Consider the following 13,319-nt stretch of genomic DNA (forward strand, 5'->3'; position numbering starts at 1 on the left):
CGCAGCAAAGAGCTGCATGAGGTAGAAGAGACGGGGGCCTGACCCAGACCTTCCTGCACCCAGGTCCCCTTCTGGTCACTTTGTGCCGTGAAGTGTTTCAGGTTTCATTCCCTCCTCTCACAGAAGCAGTGAAGCACTCAGCTGGGGCCCAGACTCCGAAACTCGTCAGCCCCACCCAGACCTGGTGCCTGGCCTGTGCTGAGTCGGAGGTGCTCTGTGCTGTGCATCGTCAAGGGTACAGGTAAAGGATGTGGGCATATCAGCAGGGTTTGGACATTAACACCCAGGTGGTGTTCTTGGAAACAGTTCAGATTTTATTTAAAACTTATAAAGCATTTATCTCCTTAACAAATGCCCATGTGCACCACTGGATGACAGAGTTATAATTGAGACCAGACTTGCATGGAAAGTTCTTGGTAAAGGCTGGGTCAGAGCACTCTCAATGAGTGGTGACAAGACTATTAACTGTGAGCAGGTTCTAGATCAGTGGTGTGGGATCAGCAGCACTGTTCTGAAAGCTGGGAGATGACGGAACTTATCCTAAGACTCTGTCATCAGAATTGCATCAACAAGTTCAGATATGCAAAGGACACCACACTAATGGCAGAAAGCGAAGAGGAACTAAAGAGCCTCTTGATGAATGTGAAAAAGAAGAGTAAAAAAGCTGGTTTAAAACTCAACATTCAAAAAACTTCATGGCACAAAGTGACTGGTCCCATCACTTCATGGCATGTAAAAGGGGAAAAAGTAGAAACAATAACAGATTTTATTTTCTTGGGCTCCAAAATCACTGCAGACAGTGACTGCAGCCATGAAATTAAAAGAGACTTGCTCCTTGGAAGAAAAGCTATGACAAACCTAGACAGCACATTAGCAGAGACATCACTTTGCCAACAACGGTCCATGTAGTCAAAGCTATGGTTTTTCCAGTAGTCATGTACGGGTATGAGAGCTGAGCCATAAAGAAGGCTGAGGGCTGAAGAATTGATGGCTTAGAATCATGGTGCTGGAGAAGACTCTTGAGTCCCTTGGACTGTAAAGAGATTGAACCAGTCAATCCTAAAGGAGATCAACCCTGAATATTCATTGGAAGGACTGATACTGAAGCTGGAGCTCCGATACTTTGGCCACCTGATGCGAAGAGGTGATTCACTGGAAAAAGACCCTGATTCTGGGAAATGTTGAGGGCAGGAGAAGGGGATGACAGAAGATGAGATGGTTGGATGGCATCAGCAACTCAGTGGACATGAGTTTGAGCAAACTCCGGGAGATGGTGAAGGACAGGGAAGCGTGGTGTGCTGCAGTCCATGGGGTCAGAAAGAGTCGGGCACAGGTGAGTGACAGCTACATATAGATGAGGAGACCAGACTAAGTCCGTATTCCCCAAGGGATGGGTCATACTTCCCCAGTACTTTTAACTCTGATGAAAGGAATACAGACTTCCTTTATTGTAGGGTTTTCTAGAAATAATCAATACTCTAATGTGTTGTGCATGGTAGACCACACAGGGGAAGAAATACTGAAGTTTTTAGTAAACTTTTTTGCCCTTGGATTTTAAGGGAGTGTCTTAGTAAGACCAACGACCCAAGGAATAAATAGAAGTAGGGAAATTGGGTTGGATGCGCTCCATGTTCTTCCTGACTTCAGAATTCTGTGCTTCTGTGAATTTTACTGAAAACCTAAGGCAAGTTTCTTTCACCCTCTTCTCATAGAATAAAAGATCTACTTCGCTCCTGCTCAAGCAGGCGAGAGACCCTTGCTCAAGTGTGGAGTGTGTTTGCTGAGCTGCACAGTTGTAGAGTGCTGGTTTGTTTCTACAGAGTACTTACTGAAGAAGCAGAGCTGATGGAAACAGAGATGAGCTCTTGCCCTTTACAGCCTACCGAGATGCAAATATTCAGCTTGTTTAATTTGCAGTTTAACTCTCGCAAATACAGTCTTTCCTAAGATAATTGAGATTGAGAATGTCAGACTCATTCTGACCTAGCTCATCATCTGTTCCTAGTTAATATTTGGAGAGTTTTGTCTCCAGTTTCACTGGGGCCCTAGACCTTATCTTTCACTCACTTTAGAGAAGAGAACCACGTAGGGTCAGCCCAGTGTTCATCTGGGTTCAAGCCAGTACACCCTAAGGAATGTGATCTCCAAGGGTTGGGGGTTCATATCCAGAAATGCTGGCTCGATAGATGATTTACCAAAGTAAACATCTCTTCTGAGCGCTTGCAAAAGACTTCTTGTCATGTCAATTGCCAGTACTAAGAATATTTGATGACATGAAAGTCAGAGCAGATAATGTCCCCTCAGTTCAGCTCAGTTCAGTCTCTTAGTCGTGTCTGACTCTTTGTGACCCCATGAATCGCAGCACTCTAGGTCTCCCTGTCCATCACCAACTCCCAGAGGTCACTCAGATTCAGGTCCATTGAGTCAGTGATGCCTTCCAGCCATCTCATCCTCTGTCGTCCCCTTCTCCTCCTGCCCCCAATCCCTCCCAGCATCAGAGTCTTTTCCAGTGAGTCAACTCTTTGCATGAGGTGGCCAAAGTACTGGAGTTTCAGCTTCAGCATCATTCCTTCCAAAGAAATCCCAAGGCTGATCTCCTTCAGAATGGACTGGTTGGATCTCCTTGCAGTCCAAGGGACTCTCAAGAGTCTTCTCCAACACCACAGTTCAAAAGCATCAATTCTTCAATGCTCAGCTTTCTTCACAGTCCAACTCTCACATCCATACATGACCACTGGAAAAACCATAGCCTTGACTAGACGGACCTTAGTCAGCAAAGTAATGTCTCTGCTTTTGAATATGCTGTCTAGGTTGGTCATAACTTTTCTTCCAAGGAGTAAGCGTCTTTTAATTTCATGGCTGCAGTCACCATCTGCAGTGATTTTGGAGCCCCCCAAAATAAAGTCTGACACTGTTTCCACTGTTTCCCATCTATTTCCCATGAAGGGATGGGACCAGATGCCATGATCTTTGTTTTCTGAATGTTGAGCTTTAAGCCAAGTTTTTCACTCTCCTCTTTCACTTTCATCAAGAGGCTTTTAGTTCCTCTTCACTTTCTGCCATAAGGGTGGTGTCATCTGCATATCTGAGGTTACTGATATTTCTCCTGGCAATCTTGATTCCAGCTTGTGTTTCTTCCAGCCCAGCGTTTCTCATGATGTACTCTGCAGAGAAGTTAAATAAGCGGGGTGACAATATACAGCCTTGATGTACTCCTTTTCCTCTTTGGAAACAGTCTGTTGTTCCACGTCTAGTTCTAACTGTTGCTTCCTGACCTGCATACAGGTTTCTCAAGAGGCAGGTCAGGTGGTCTGGTATTGCCATCTGTTTCAGAACTTTCCACAGTTTATTGTGATCCACACAGTCAAAGGCTTTGGCATAGTCAATAAAGCAAAAATAGATGTTTTTCTGGAACTCTCTTGCTTTTCCATGATCCAGCAAATGTTGGCAATTTGATCTCTGGTTCCTCTGCCTTTTCTAAAACCAGCTTGAACATCAGGAAGTTCACAGTTCATGTATTGCTGAAGCCTGGCTTGGAGAATTTTGAGCATTACTTTACTAGCATGTGAGATGAGTGCAATTGTGTGGTAGTTTGAGCATTCTTTGGCATTGCCTTTCTTTGGGATTGGAATGAAAACTGACCTTTTCAAGTTCTGTGGCCACTTCTGCGTTTTCCAAATTTGCTGGCATATTGAGTGCAGCACTTTCACTGCATCATCTTTCAGGATTTGAAACAGCTCCACTGGAATTCCATCACCTCCACTAGCTTTGTTCATAGTGATGCTTTCTAAGGCCCACTTGACTTCACATTCCAGGATGTCTGGCTCTAGATGAGTGATCACACCATCATGATTATCCGGGTCGTGAAGATCCTTTTGTACAGTTCTTCTGTGTATTCTTGCCACCTCTTCTTAATATCTTCTGCTTCTGTTAGGTCCATACCATTTCTGTCCTTTATCGAGCCCGTCTTTGCGTGAAATGTTCCCTTGGTATCTCTAATTTTCTTGAAGAGATCTCTAGTCTTTCCCATTCTGTTGTTTTCCTCTATTTCTTTGCATTGATCTCTGACGAAGGCTTTCTTATCTCTTCCTGCTATTCTTTGGAACTCTGTATTCAGATGCTTGTATCTTTCCTTTTCTCCTTTGCCCTTCGCTTCTCTTCTTTTCACAGCTATTTGTAAGGCCTCCTCAGACAGCCATTTTGCTTTTTTGCATTTCTTTTCCATGGGGATGGTCCTGATCCCTGTCTCCTGTACAATGTCACGAACCTCCGTCCATAGTTCATCAGGCACTCATCTATCAGATCTAGTCCCTGAAATCTATTTCTCACTTCCACTGTATTATCATAAGGGATTTGATTTAGGTCATACCTGAATGGTCTGGTGGTTTTCCCTACTTTGTTCAGTTTCATTAGGAGCCCTTGAGGGCTGGCATCCTACTAGGGACTGCCCAAATGGCCGGGGGACAGCTGGTGGCCACCTGGGGACAGCCTCGATGGAAGGGGTCCAGGCCTCACTGTGTGCTCCCAGGAGGGTCCCACGCCCCTGGGGAGCACCTCCCGAGAGGAGGCCAGGGGCTGATGGCCCTGAAAGGGCCGCTGAATGGGGTACTGTGTGGTGCCCGTTGATACCAGGGAGACAGTGCAGGGGTCAGGGCCGCCTCAAGATGATCTGGAAATTCGTTTTTGTCTTACATTTATGGAAGTAAAGACCAACCAGTGGTGACAAGCAAAGCCTGGTTCTTCAGAGCTCGCTCAATGTAGCAGGGGAGTCAGCTCCCATTCAGTGTGATTGGCAGAGACTCAGAGGAGTCAGGGGGAGGGGGCTTCTTAGTGAAGAAAAGACGTGACCCAGGCGTGTCCTGATGGAGGCTTCGGGGAAGCTGCTGCTGCTGCTGCGTCGCTTCAGTTGTGTCCGACTCTGTCCTACCCCATAGACAGCAGCCCACCATGCTCCCCTGTCCCTGGGATTCTCCAGGCAAGAACATTGGAGTGGGTTGCCATTTCCTTCTCGAGTGCATGAAAGAGAAAAGTGAAAGTGAAGCCGCTCAGTCGTGTCCAACTGTATGGACTGCAGCCTACCAGGCTCCTCCATTCATGGGATTTTCCAGGCAAGAGTACTGGAGTGGGGTGCCATTGCCTTCTCTGTCGGGGAAGCTGGAGGTGACTGATTAGAAACCTGGGGTCTGGTGGTTGGTCAGGAATGCATACTGGCTCTCTCTGGTTCGTCCTAAATTGGAAACAGGGATGAAACTAGGGGAACAGTCAGTTGGTAGTCACCTTCTGACCATACGGGGCCATTTGTCAAGGAGATTGTTGCTGGAGGTGGCAGTGTGACTCCCTCTAAGCTGATGTTGAGCACACTGGCCTTTGGGAGTGGCTACTGTGGTGTTGGAGAAGACTCTTGAGAGTCCCTTGGACTGCAAGGAGATCCAACCAGTCCATTCTGAAGGAATCAGCCCTGGGATTTCTTTGGAAGGAATGATGCTAAAGCTGAAACTCCAGTACTTTGGCCACCTGGTGCGAAGAGTTGACTCATTGGAAAAGACTCTGATGCTGGGAGGGATTAGGGGCAGGAGGAGAAGGGGACGACAGAGGATGAGATGGCTGGATGGCATCACGGACTCGATGGACGTGAGTCTGAGTGAACTCTGGGAGTTGGTGATGGACAGGGAGGCCTGGCGTGCTGCGGTTCATGGGGTCTCAAAGAGTCAGACACGACTGAGCAACTGAAGTGAACTGAACAGTGGGTTTCAGGTCAGGGTGTCTGTATAGGGTCTGGCCACTGTCAGTTTATCCCTTCAGCCTCTCAGTTTAAATAAGAGTTTATCATAAGAGTGAAATCAAGCTACCCTCAGTGAACAGTAAATTAACTGGCACTAGTTAAAAAAAAAAAAGCCTTACAGTTCTCTCAATTATATTTTAAATACTGTCCAGAAAGAAGTGCTGTCCAGAAAACACGCATCTCGCTCAGTTTTCTAATTTAGTCTTGTAAAAATGGAAAGGGCACGTGCAGAAACAGTCGTAAGGGATAAACATCATAGGAGCCACTGGAAGTTATGTGAGAAAGATAATTAGGAAATGCTCAGCAGATCGTCATCCAGTTACAGCCACGTTTTGTCACAAACCTCAGTTTTATCTTACTGCCTTAGTTCGCCCCCCAGGAGCACTCAGCGAGTTTGTCAAAGCTTTTTCGCCTTTTCTGTGGCAGACTTGGGACATTCTTATCACTGAAAAAGGCAAGTTCAGGGAACTGGTGCTCACCCACAACAGGGCTAGGCTGCTGCTTGCCTGGCCACCTGCTTCTGACATGTCTGATTACGAACTCTCCCGCCTGTAAATAGGAATACCACCCTGGGGAGGCGGCAGGGGGAGGCGTAGCAACTCTGAGAGAGCTCAGCAGCGCATAAATAGAAAGCCAGTGTGTTCTCGAAAATTCAAGGAGCATCTAATTCTCTACTGACTGACTCACCATGTAGAAGGGGTGGAAGTATAAAATGTCGACAGGTTTATCCACACTCCTTCTTAAGTCAACCAGCCTGCCCTTGTCCGGCTGCTGGACAGACATGGTCATCTTCCCCTCTGCCCCCGCAGGTCCTCTGATGCTTGGGTGTCATCTCCTCTGAGATTCCCTTTCTCAGAGAACCAGACTTTCCACTCAGGGTTGAGTGCACTGACCTGCTGGTAAATATCTATTAATAACAACTAGCTTTCTAGAAACAAACAAAACCCTGAATGCATGATACACCCACATAAGCATTGTAAATTGCCATGATACAAAGAATGGATAGCTCACAATTACAAACAGTAAAATATACAGCACTCTATTATAATTCCATATGGCCATTTGGGTCTCAAAGAATGCATTTGTTGATTTTCTCCAAACGCTTATATCCGTAGCCAACCTATGATTGCAACTGACAAGTTAGTGTAGTTCTGACATGAATGTTGGTTGCGAGTGAGACAGATGTGAAACAACAAAGATGTACATTGCATGCATTGCCAGAACTTTACTTGGAGAGTAATGACACGAGCAGTTCCTGTGCTAAATAGGATAATGGTTTCCAAATACTGGAAGAAAATTTATTAAATTTTTGTGCTATTTACAATGTGGTGGCAACTGACATGATACAATTTTCAAGTTAAACCACATTATTAACATTGTCTCCATGACTTAAGTCTAGAGCCTAGACTGGAAACAATAAACAAAACCAAGGTAACTCCTGATTTATGGCTTTTTGCTGACTTTCATGATGTAAATATTCCCACCAGAGCCCATTTCAAGCAACCAACACATCCCTGAACATGAAGTCAGAAAGAGATAAACAATGAGTAGCAGCTTAATGTTTAAAAATGACTGAGTTAAACAATCAGCTCAAAAGATTCCTAAAAATCGAAACATCAGCTGTTAAGAGCCAGCATGATCTGACTCCAGCACGTTGATGTTTGCATGCGTTGTTTTTCAGAATGCAGAGCAAGCCGGGCCTCAGATCTGACTACAGTGTTGGGATTGTTGAAGCTAAGGGGGCTAAGTGCTTCACCTGAAGTTACTCAGGTGAAGAGGTTCAAGACATAGATATGTAAAACTTTTTCTATGAATTCAGCAGCTATAAACAAAGTGCCTGCTCCATGCCAGATTCCTGTTGAGACAGGTCATCCCAAGATGGATAAAATTGTCCCAGCCCTGCCTCATAGAGTGTATGGTCCCAGCTGGTCACATCCCCTAGGCTTTGCTAAATCCCTTTCCCAGGTCAGCTCTGGAGAAGGCAATGGCAACCCACTCCAGTACTCTTTCCTGGAAAATCCCATGGACAGAGGAGCCTGGTAGGCTGCAGTCCATGGGGTCTCGAAGACTTGGACACAACTGAGCGACTTCACTTTCACTTTTCACTTTCAGGCACTGGAGAAGGAAATGGCAACCCACTCAGTGTTCTTGCCTGGAGAATCCCAAGGACAGGGGAGCCTGGTGGGCTGCCGTCTATGGGGTCACACAGAGTCAGACATGACTGAAGCGACTTAACAGCGGCGGCAGCAGGTCAGCTCATCCTGTCCACTCAAGGCCCAGGGCAAGTGAAACAAGGCAGGACCCCGTGGTCCTTGTCCCCACCACACCACGTGCTCTGCCTGCCTTTTGTCTTTGGAAAGCTTTAGTCAAAGAATAAGTTTATTCAGAGAAGTGAGAAATGTGAAAACAAAGGAGACTAAATTATAATGTAGTCATTAAGCTTAGTCAAGGATATTTAGTTTTTTCTCAAGGGCTATAGATATTATTCTGAGCCATATCCTGTGAGCTATCTCACAGATACAAAACACTAGGCGGAGAAAACTCCATGATGATCAGACTGCACCCAGGAGATGAGCTGCCACAATTCCAAGAACTGGCCTCAGAGAAATGGGAACAAATGGACCCTGGAAATGAAGATTAACTGTACCTAAAACAACCAAGATGACACCTGTCAGACCACCAATGACCAGTTTGAAGATGACTGTCAGAGCTGACTGTGCTGTTACGGCATGTAGCCCCCTCCCCACTTCTGCCTATAAAAGCTCTTGCCCTACTGGTTGCCGGGGTGGTGGTAGTGGGGAAGTTGGGTGGGGAGTTGGCCTTTGGAAAGATGTCCTCCCCCTGCCACCAGTTGCTGGCATCTAAAATAAAACAAACTTCCTTTCCACCAGCCTGGCCTGTTTATTGGCTCTTAAATGGCAAGCTGAGTCCCACACCCCTTTAGGTAACAGAAGCAGACCCCGTTGTGCTGCAGAGGAGCCTGCCTGGCTCACCCCTGTCCTTCGGGTCCTATCCATCTCTCCTCCCACTACTCCACCTCTGCAGCCTTGACCCTGGTACACGCCCTCGTGACCCCCCAACCCAGACTCCTTCCTGCTCCCTCTTCTCCCGGACCGTTTTCTACTAAGCAGCCAGGGTGATTTTTTTAAATAAAAATCCCTGTTTTTATATCACTGCTCAACTTAAAATCCTCTAATGGCAGTCAGGTGTGACAGACCCAGCCCTTGGGCTCTGTTGTTCACCAGCTGGATACCTTGGGGCAGCTCTGTATCTGTTTCCCTGCCTGCATAAAGAGGATCCCAGAGTGCCCGCTGGAGAGGTTCAAATACTCTGAATAGTGTGTCACCATCCTTTCCACTAGGTAAGCATGGTATTAGCATCCTTACCTGCTCCTGACCTCAGCTCTCACACCTCTTTATGCTGAATGATAAATAATGATAAATCACTGCTCTGTATGCCAGAGCCCCGTGCCTCTCCGCGAGCTTCTCACTACACTGACCTTGCCTAAGCGTGCCACTGCCTGACACGCCTTCCCTCGTCAGCCCAGCATCACCTCTCAGCTCATCCTGCAGAGCCCTTTCAAGACCGCATCTGCAACACAGCCTTCCCTTGTCCCAGTCTAGATCAAGTCTCTTGCTGTGTTCCTTCAGAACACACGTCATGTTGTCCTCACACATGGATTAGGATGAATTAACAGTTCATGTCCTGTTTACACAGTGGACTTCGCGAGCATGCCCAGTGCCTTGTAAAGTACCTGGGACAGTGTGGGTGCTCAGTGTGTATAAAATTTCTGTAATAAACAGGGCTTATTTAAGAGACCACTCATCCTAAGCAGTGTCTCATTCAGCAACATTCCAGTGTAAACTGGAAACCTTGGCCAGAAGCCTTGATGTGCCTAAAGGTAGCATTTGGTGTCAACCCTTTCACCCTACTACTCTCATTCCCCCATCCAGCCAGGAGCCCTGCTTAGCTGTGCCACGTGCTCATCCTGACACCAGAAGAACAAGGATAATATCAAGACTTTTCCCAAGAATTCTGCCCTGGAGGATTGTTAGCTGTTGAGCATGCTTGACTTCCCAAGACCATTCCTACAGCTTTCAGGGGGTAAGTAGTCACTTACTGAGCATCTACCAGACACAGGACATCATTGCAGCTGCTTCACACACCTGCCTTGACTCTGTTCTGCCACAGAAGACTGAACTAGAGAAGGGGTCAGCTTTCCCAAAGGAAATCCTGAAAGCCATGAACATTCAGCTTACTAAGGTTGAGCAATTCTTCCCTTGTAGGTGCCACATACTTTGTCTGTTTTAAGTCCTTATGAGAGAAAACTATTAAAGTTAAGTGTTATATCAGGAATTTGCTTTAATACGTCCCAACAGCAAAAACGGTAGGGGAATCAGATGGCACTGGTAACTGAAGCTGGTGGCGAGACGGTGGATGTGTGGGCCGGGAGTGAGCATGGGAATTCAGTAGACTGTTTCTGAGTGTGTGTGAAAATTTCCATAATGAAAGTTTTTTTTTAATTTTTATTTTTACTTTATTTTGCTTTACAATACTGTATTGGTTTTGCCATACATTGACATGAATCAGCCACAGGTGTACATGAGTTCCCAGTCCTGAACCCCTCCTCCCACCTCCCACCTCATATCATCTCTCTGGATCATCCTGGCACACCAGCCCCAAGCATCCTGTATCGAACATAGACTGGCGATTCGTTTCTTACATGAAAGCCAAAACTGATAGAACTACGGGGATTCATTGACAAGTCCACCATTGTGATGGGAGCATACAACATAGTTCTTTTCATTATAGATAAGTCTAAGGCTCAAAAGCCTAATTTCATGGATATAAGTAAAACTTGGCACCCAACAACTAGAGCATCACAAAGTCTTTTAAGACAAAAGTGGAACATTTGTTAAAATTGATCATACAGGAGACCATAAAGCAAGCATCAACAAAGTTCAAATAATCTATAGCAAACAGACTATATTTTTGGAACACAATGCACTTAACGTATAAATCAATGAAAAGACAAAATTGTCTAAATATTTTAAAATTTGAAGTGCATTCTAAATAACCCAGAGATCAAAGAAAAACTGATAATGTCTTGGTCATAGAGAAGATGATTTTGTCACACGAGCAGTGAGCTGCTGGCTATTAATGTTGACAGGAAAAGTTTTCTGTAGACTAGTTAGTGCCTTTCCACTTCTCTATGATATGAAGAGACCCCACCCAATCACTGAAGGGTTTGGGACAGTAATTTAAAGTATTATACATATAAGAAAAGTTTTAAAAAATGTTTACAGTGATTATCAGTGATGGATGGATGGATGATTTCCTTTCTCTTGCCTAAGCTTCTGTATGTTATTTACGTTTCTATAATGAGAAATCATGGATATCAGTGCTTTGGGGGAGAGGAAATACGTAAATGATCCAAGGTAGTTAACCCATTAATGCCCATTCACTGTGGGCCAGGCATGGTATTGAGTGCTCTACATAATCCTACCCACTAACTCATGACTGCAAAGGCGCCAAAACTTAGGGAGTATTCAGCACAAGCTCATTGTTAAAAAGTGGTGGTGTCACTCGTCTCTCTTGGTGGTATCTGTGCTCTTAGCCACAACTGAATGAATGTTTGCCTTCTTGCAGTTTCATAAGAGCATCAGAATAAGATAATGGTCCTTTTGACAAGTGAAAGTGTACAAGGCATAAATTGAGGACGTTCAACAAACATGTATTAAGTACCTATTTGAACTGTGCACACACATAACTGTTATTAGTGTTACTCAGTCCTGTCTCTTTGCAACCCCATGGACTGTAACCCCCCCACCCCCACCCCAGGGTCCTTTGTCCATGGAATTCTCCAGGTAAGAATAGTGGAGTTGGTTGCCATTCCCTTCTTCAAGGGATCTTTGCAACCCAAGGATCGAACCCAGGTTGCCTGCATTGCAGGCAGATTCTTTACTGTCTGAGCCACCAGGCAAGCCCATTAACATTGTTAGTGGTGTGTGTGTGAGTCACTCAGTCATGTCCAGCTCTTGCAACCCCATGGACTGTAGCCCACCAGGCTCCTCTGTCCACGGAGTTCTCCAGGTAAGACTATTGGAGTGGGTTGCCATTTCCTTCTGCAGGGCATCTTCCCAACCCAGGGATTGAACCTGCATCTCCTGCATTGACAGGGAGATTCTTTACTGCCTGAGCCACCAGGGAAGCCCCAGCATTGTTAGTAAGACATGGCTAAAATGAAGGTACTAAACATTCATTCAGTTCAGTTCAGTTCAGTCATTCAGTCGTGTCCGACTCTTTGCGACCCCATGAACCACAGCACGCCAGGCCTCCCTGTCCATCATCAACTCCTGGAGTTCACTCAGATTCACATCCATCGAGTCTGTGATGCAATCCAGCCATCTCATCCTCTGTCACCCCCTTCTCCTCCTGCCCCAAATCCCTCCCAACATCAAAGTCTTTTCCAATGAATCAACTCTTCGCATGAGGTGGCCAAAGTACTGGAGCTTCAGCTTTAGCATCATTCCTTCCAAAGAAATCCCAGGGTTGATCTCCTTCAGAATGGACTGGTTGGATCTCCTTGCAGTCCAAGGGACTCTCAAGAGTCTTCTCTAACACCACAGTTCAAAAGCATCAATCCTTTGGCGCTCAGCCTTCTTCACAGTCCAACTCTCACACCCATACATAACCACTGGAAAAACCATAGCGTTGACTAGACGGACCTTAGTTGGCAAATAAAGTCTCTGCTTTTGACTATGCTATCTAGGTTGGTCATAACTTTTCTTCCAAGGAGTAAGCGTCTTTTAATTTCATGGCTGCAGTCACCATCTGCAGTGAGTTTGGAGCCCAAAAAATAAAGTCTGACACTGTTTCCACTGTTTCCCCATCTATTTCCCATGAAGGGATGGGACCGGATGCCATGATCTTCGTTTTCTGAATGTTGAGCTTTAAGCCAACTTTTCGCTCTCCTCTTTCACTTTCGTCAAGAGGCTTTTGAGTTCCTCTTCACTTTCTGCCATAAGGGTGGTGTCATCTGCACGTCTGAGGTTATTATTTCTCCTGGAAATCTTGATTCCAGCTTGTGTTTCTTCCAGTCCAGCGTTTCTCATGATGTGCTCTGCATGTAAGTTAAATAAGCAGGGTGACAATATATAGCCTTGATGTACTCCTTTTCCTCTTTGGAACCAGTCTGTTGTTCCATGTCCAGTTCTAACTGTTGCTTCCTGACCTGCATACAGATTTCTCAAGAGGCAGGTCAGGTGGTCTGGTATTCCCACCCCTCTCAGAATCTTCCACAGTTTATTGTGATCCACACAGTTAAAGGCTTTGGCATAGTCAATTTGCTAAAACCCCACAACCCCCAACCCAAAACTCCACTGAAACAACAGTAAAGGGATTTTGAAAATATAATAATTCATACACCTCAAGAGCAGGGCAAATGGGAGAGGAGATAATAATAACAAAATTTTGCAAATCATTAAGCAAATGAGCTGGGTTTGATCCCTGGTTGGGAAGATTCCCTGGAGAAGGA

At 45.6% G+C, this 13,319-nt stretch overlaps 1 long non-coding RNA gene across 1 annotated transcript; it reads left to right on the forward strand.

Annotated features, from left to right (window-relative positions):
• The first annotated feature begins 257 nt into the window (after window positions 1-257).
• Window positions 258-8,672, forward strand: LOC132660212 (uncharacterized). Its single transcript, XR_009601541.1, has 2 exons — window positions 258-1,333; window positions 7,895-8,672. It is a non-coding gene; the product is annotated as an uncharacterized LOC132660212 (long non-coding RNA).
• Window positions 8,673-13,319: the final 4,647 nt, after the last annotated feature.

Source organism: Ovis aries, chromosome 8, assembly GCF_016772045.2.
Source record: "Ovis aries strain OAR_USU_Benz2616 breed Rambouillet chromosome 8, ARS-UI_Ramb_v3.0, whole genome shotgun sequence".
In the NCBI taxonomy this organism is placed as follows: Eukaryota; Metazoa; Chordata; class Mammalia; order Artiodactyla; family Bovidae; genus Ovis; species Ovis aries.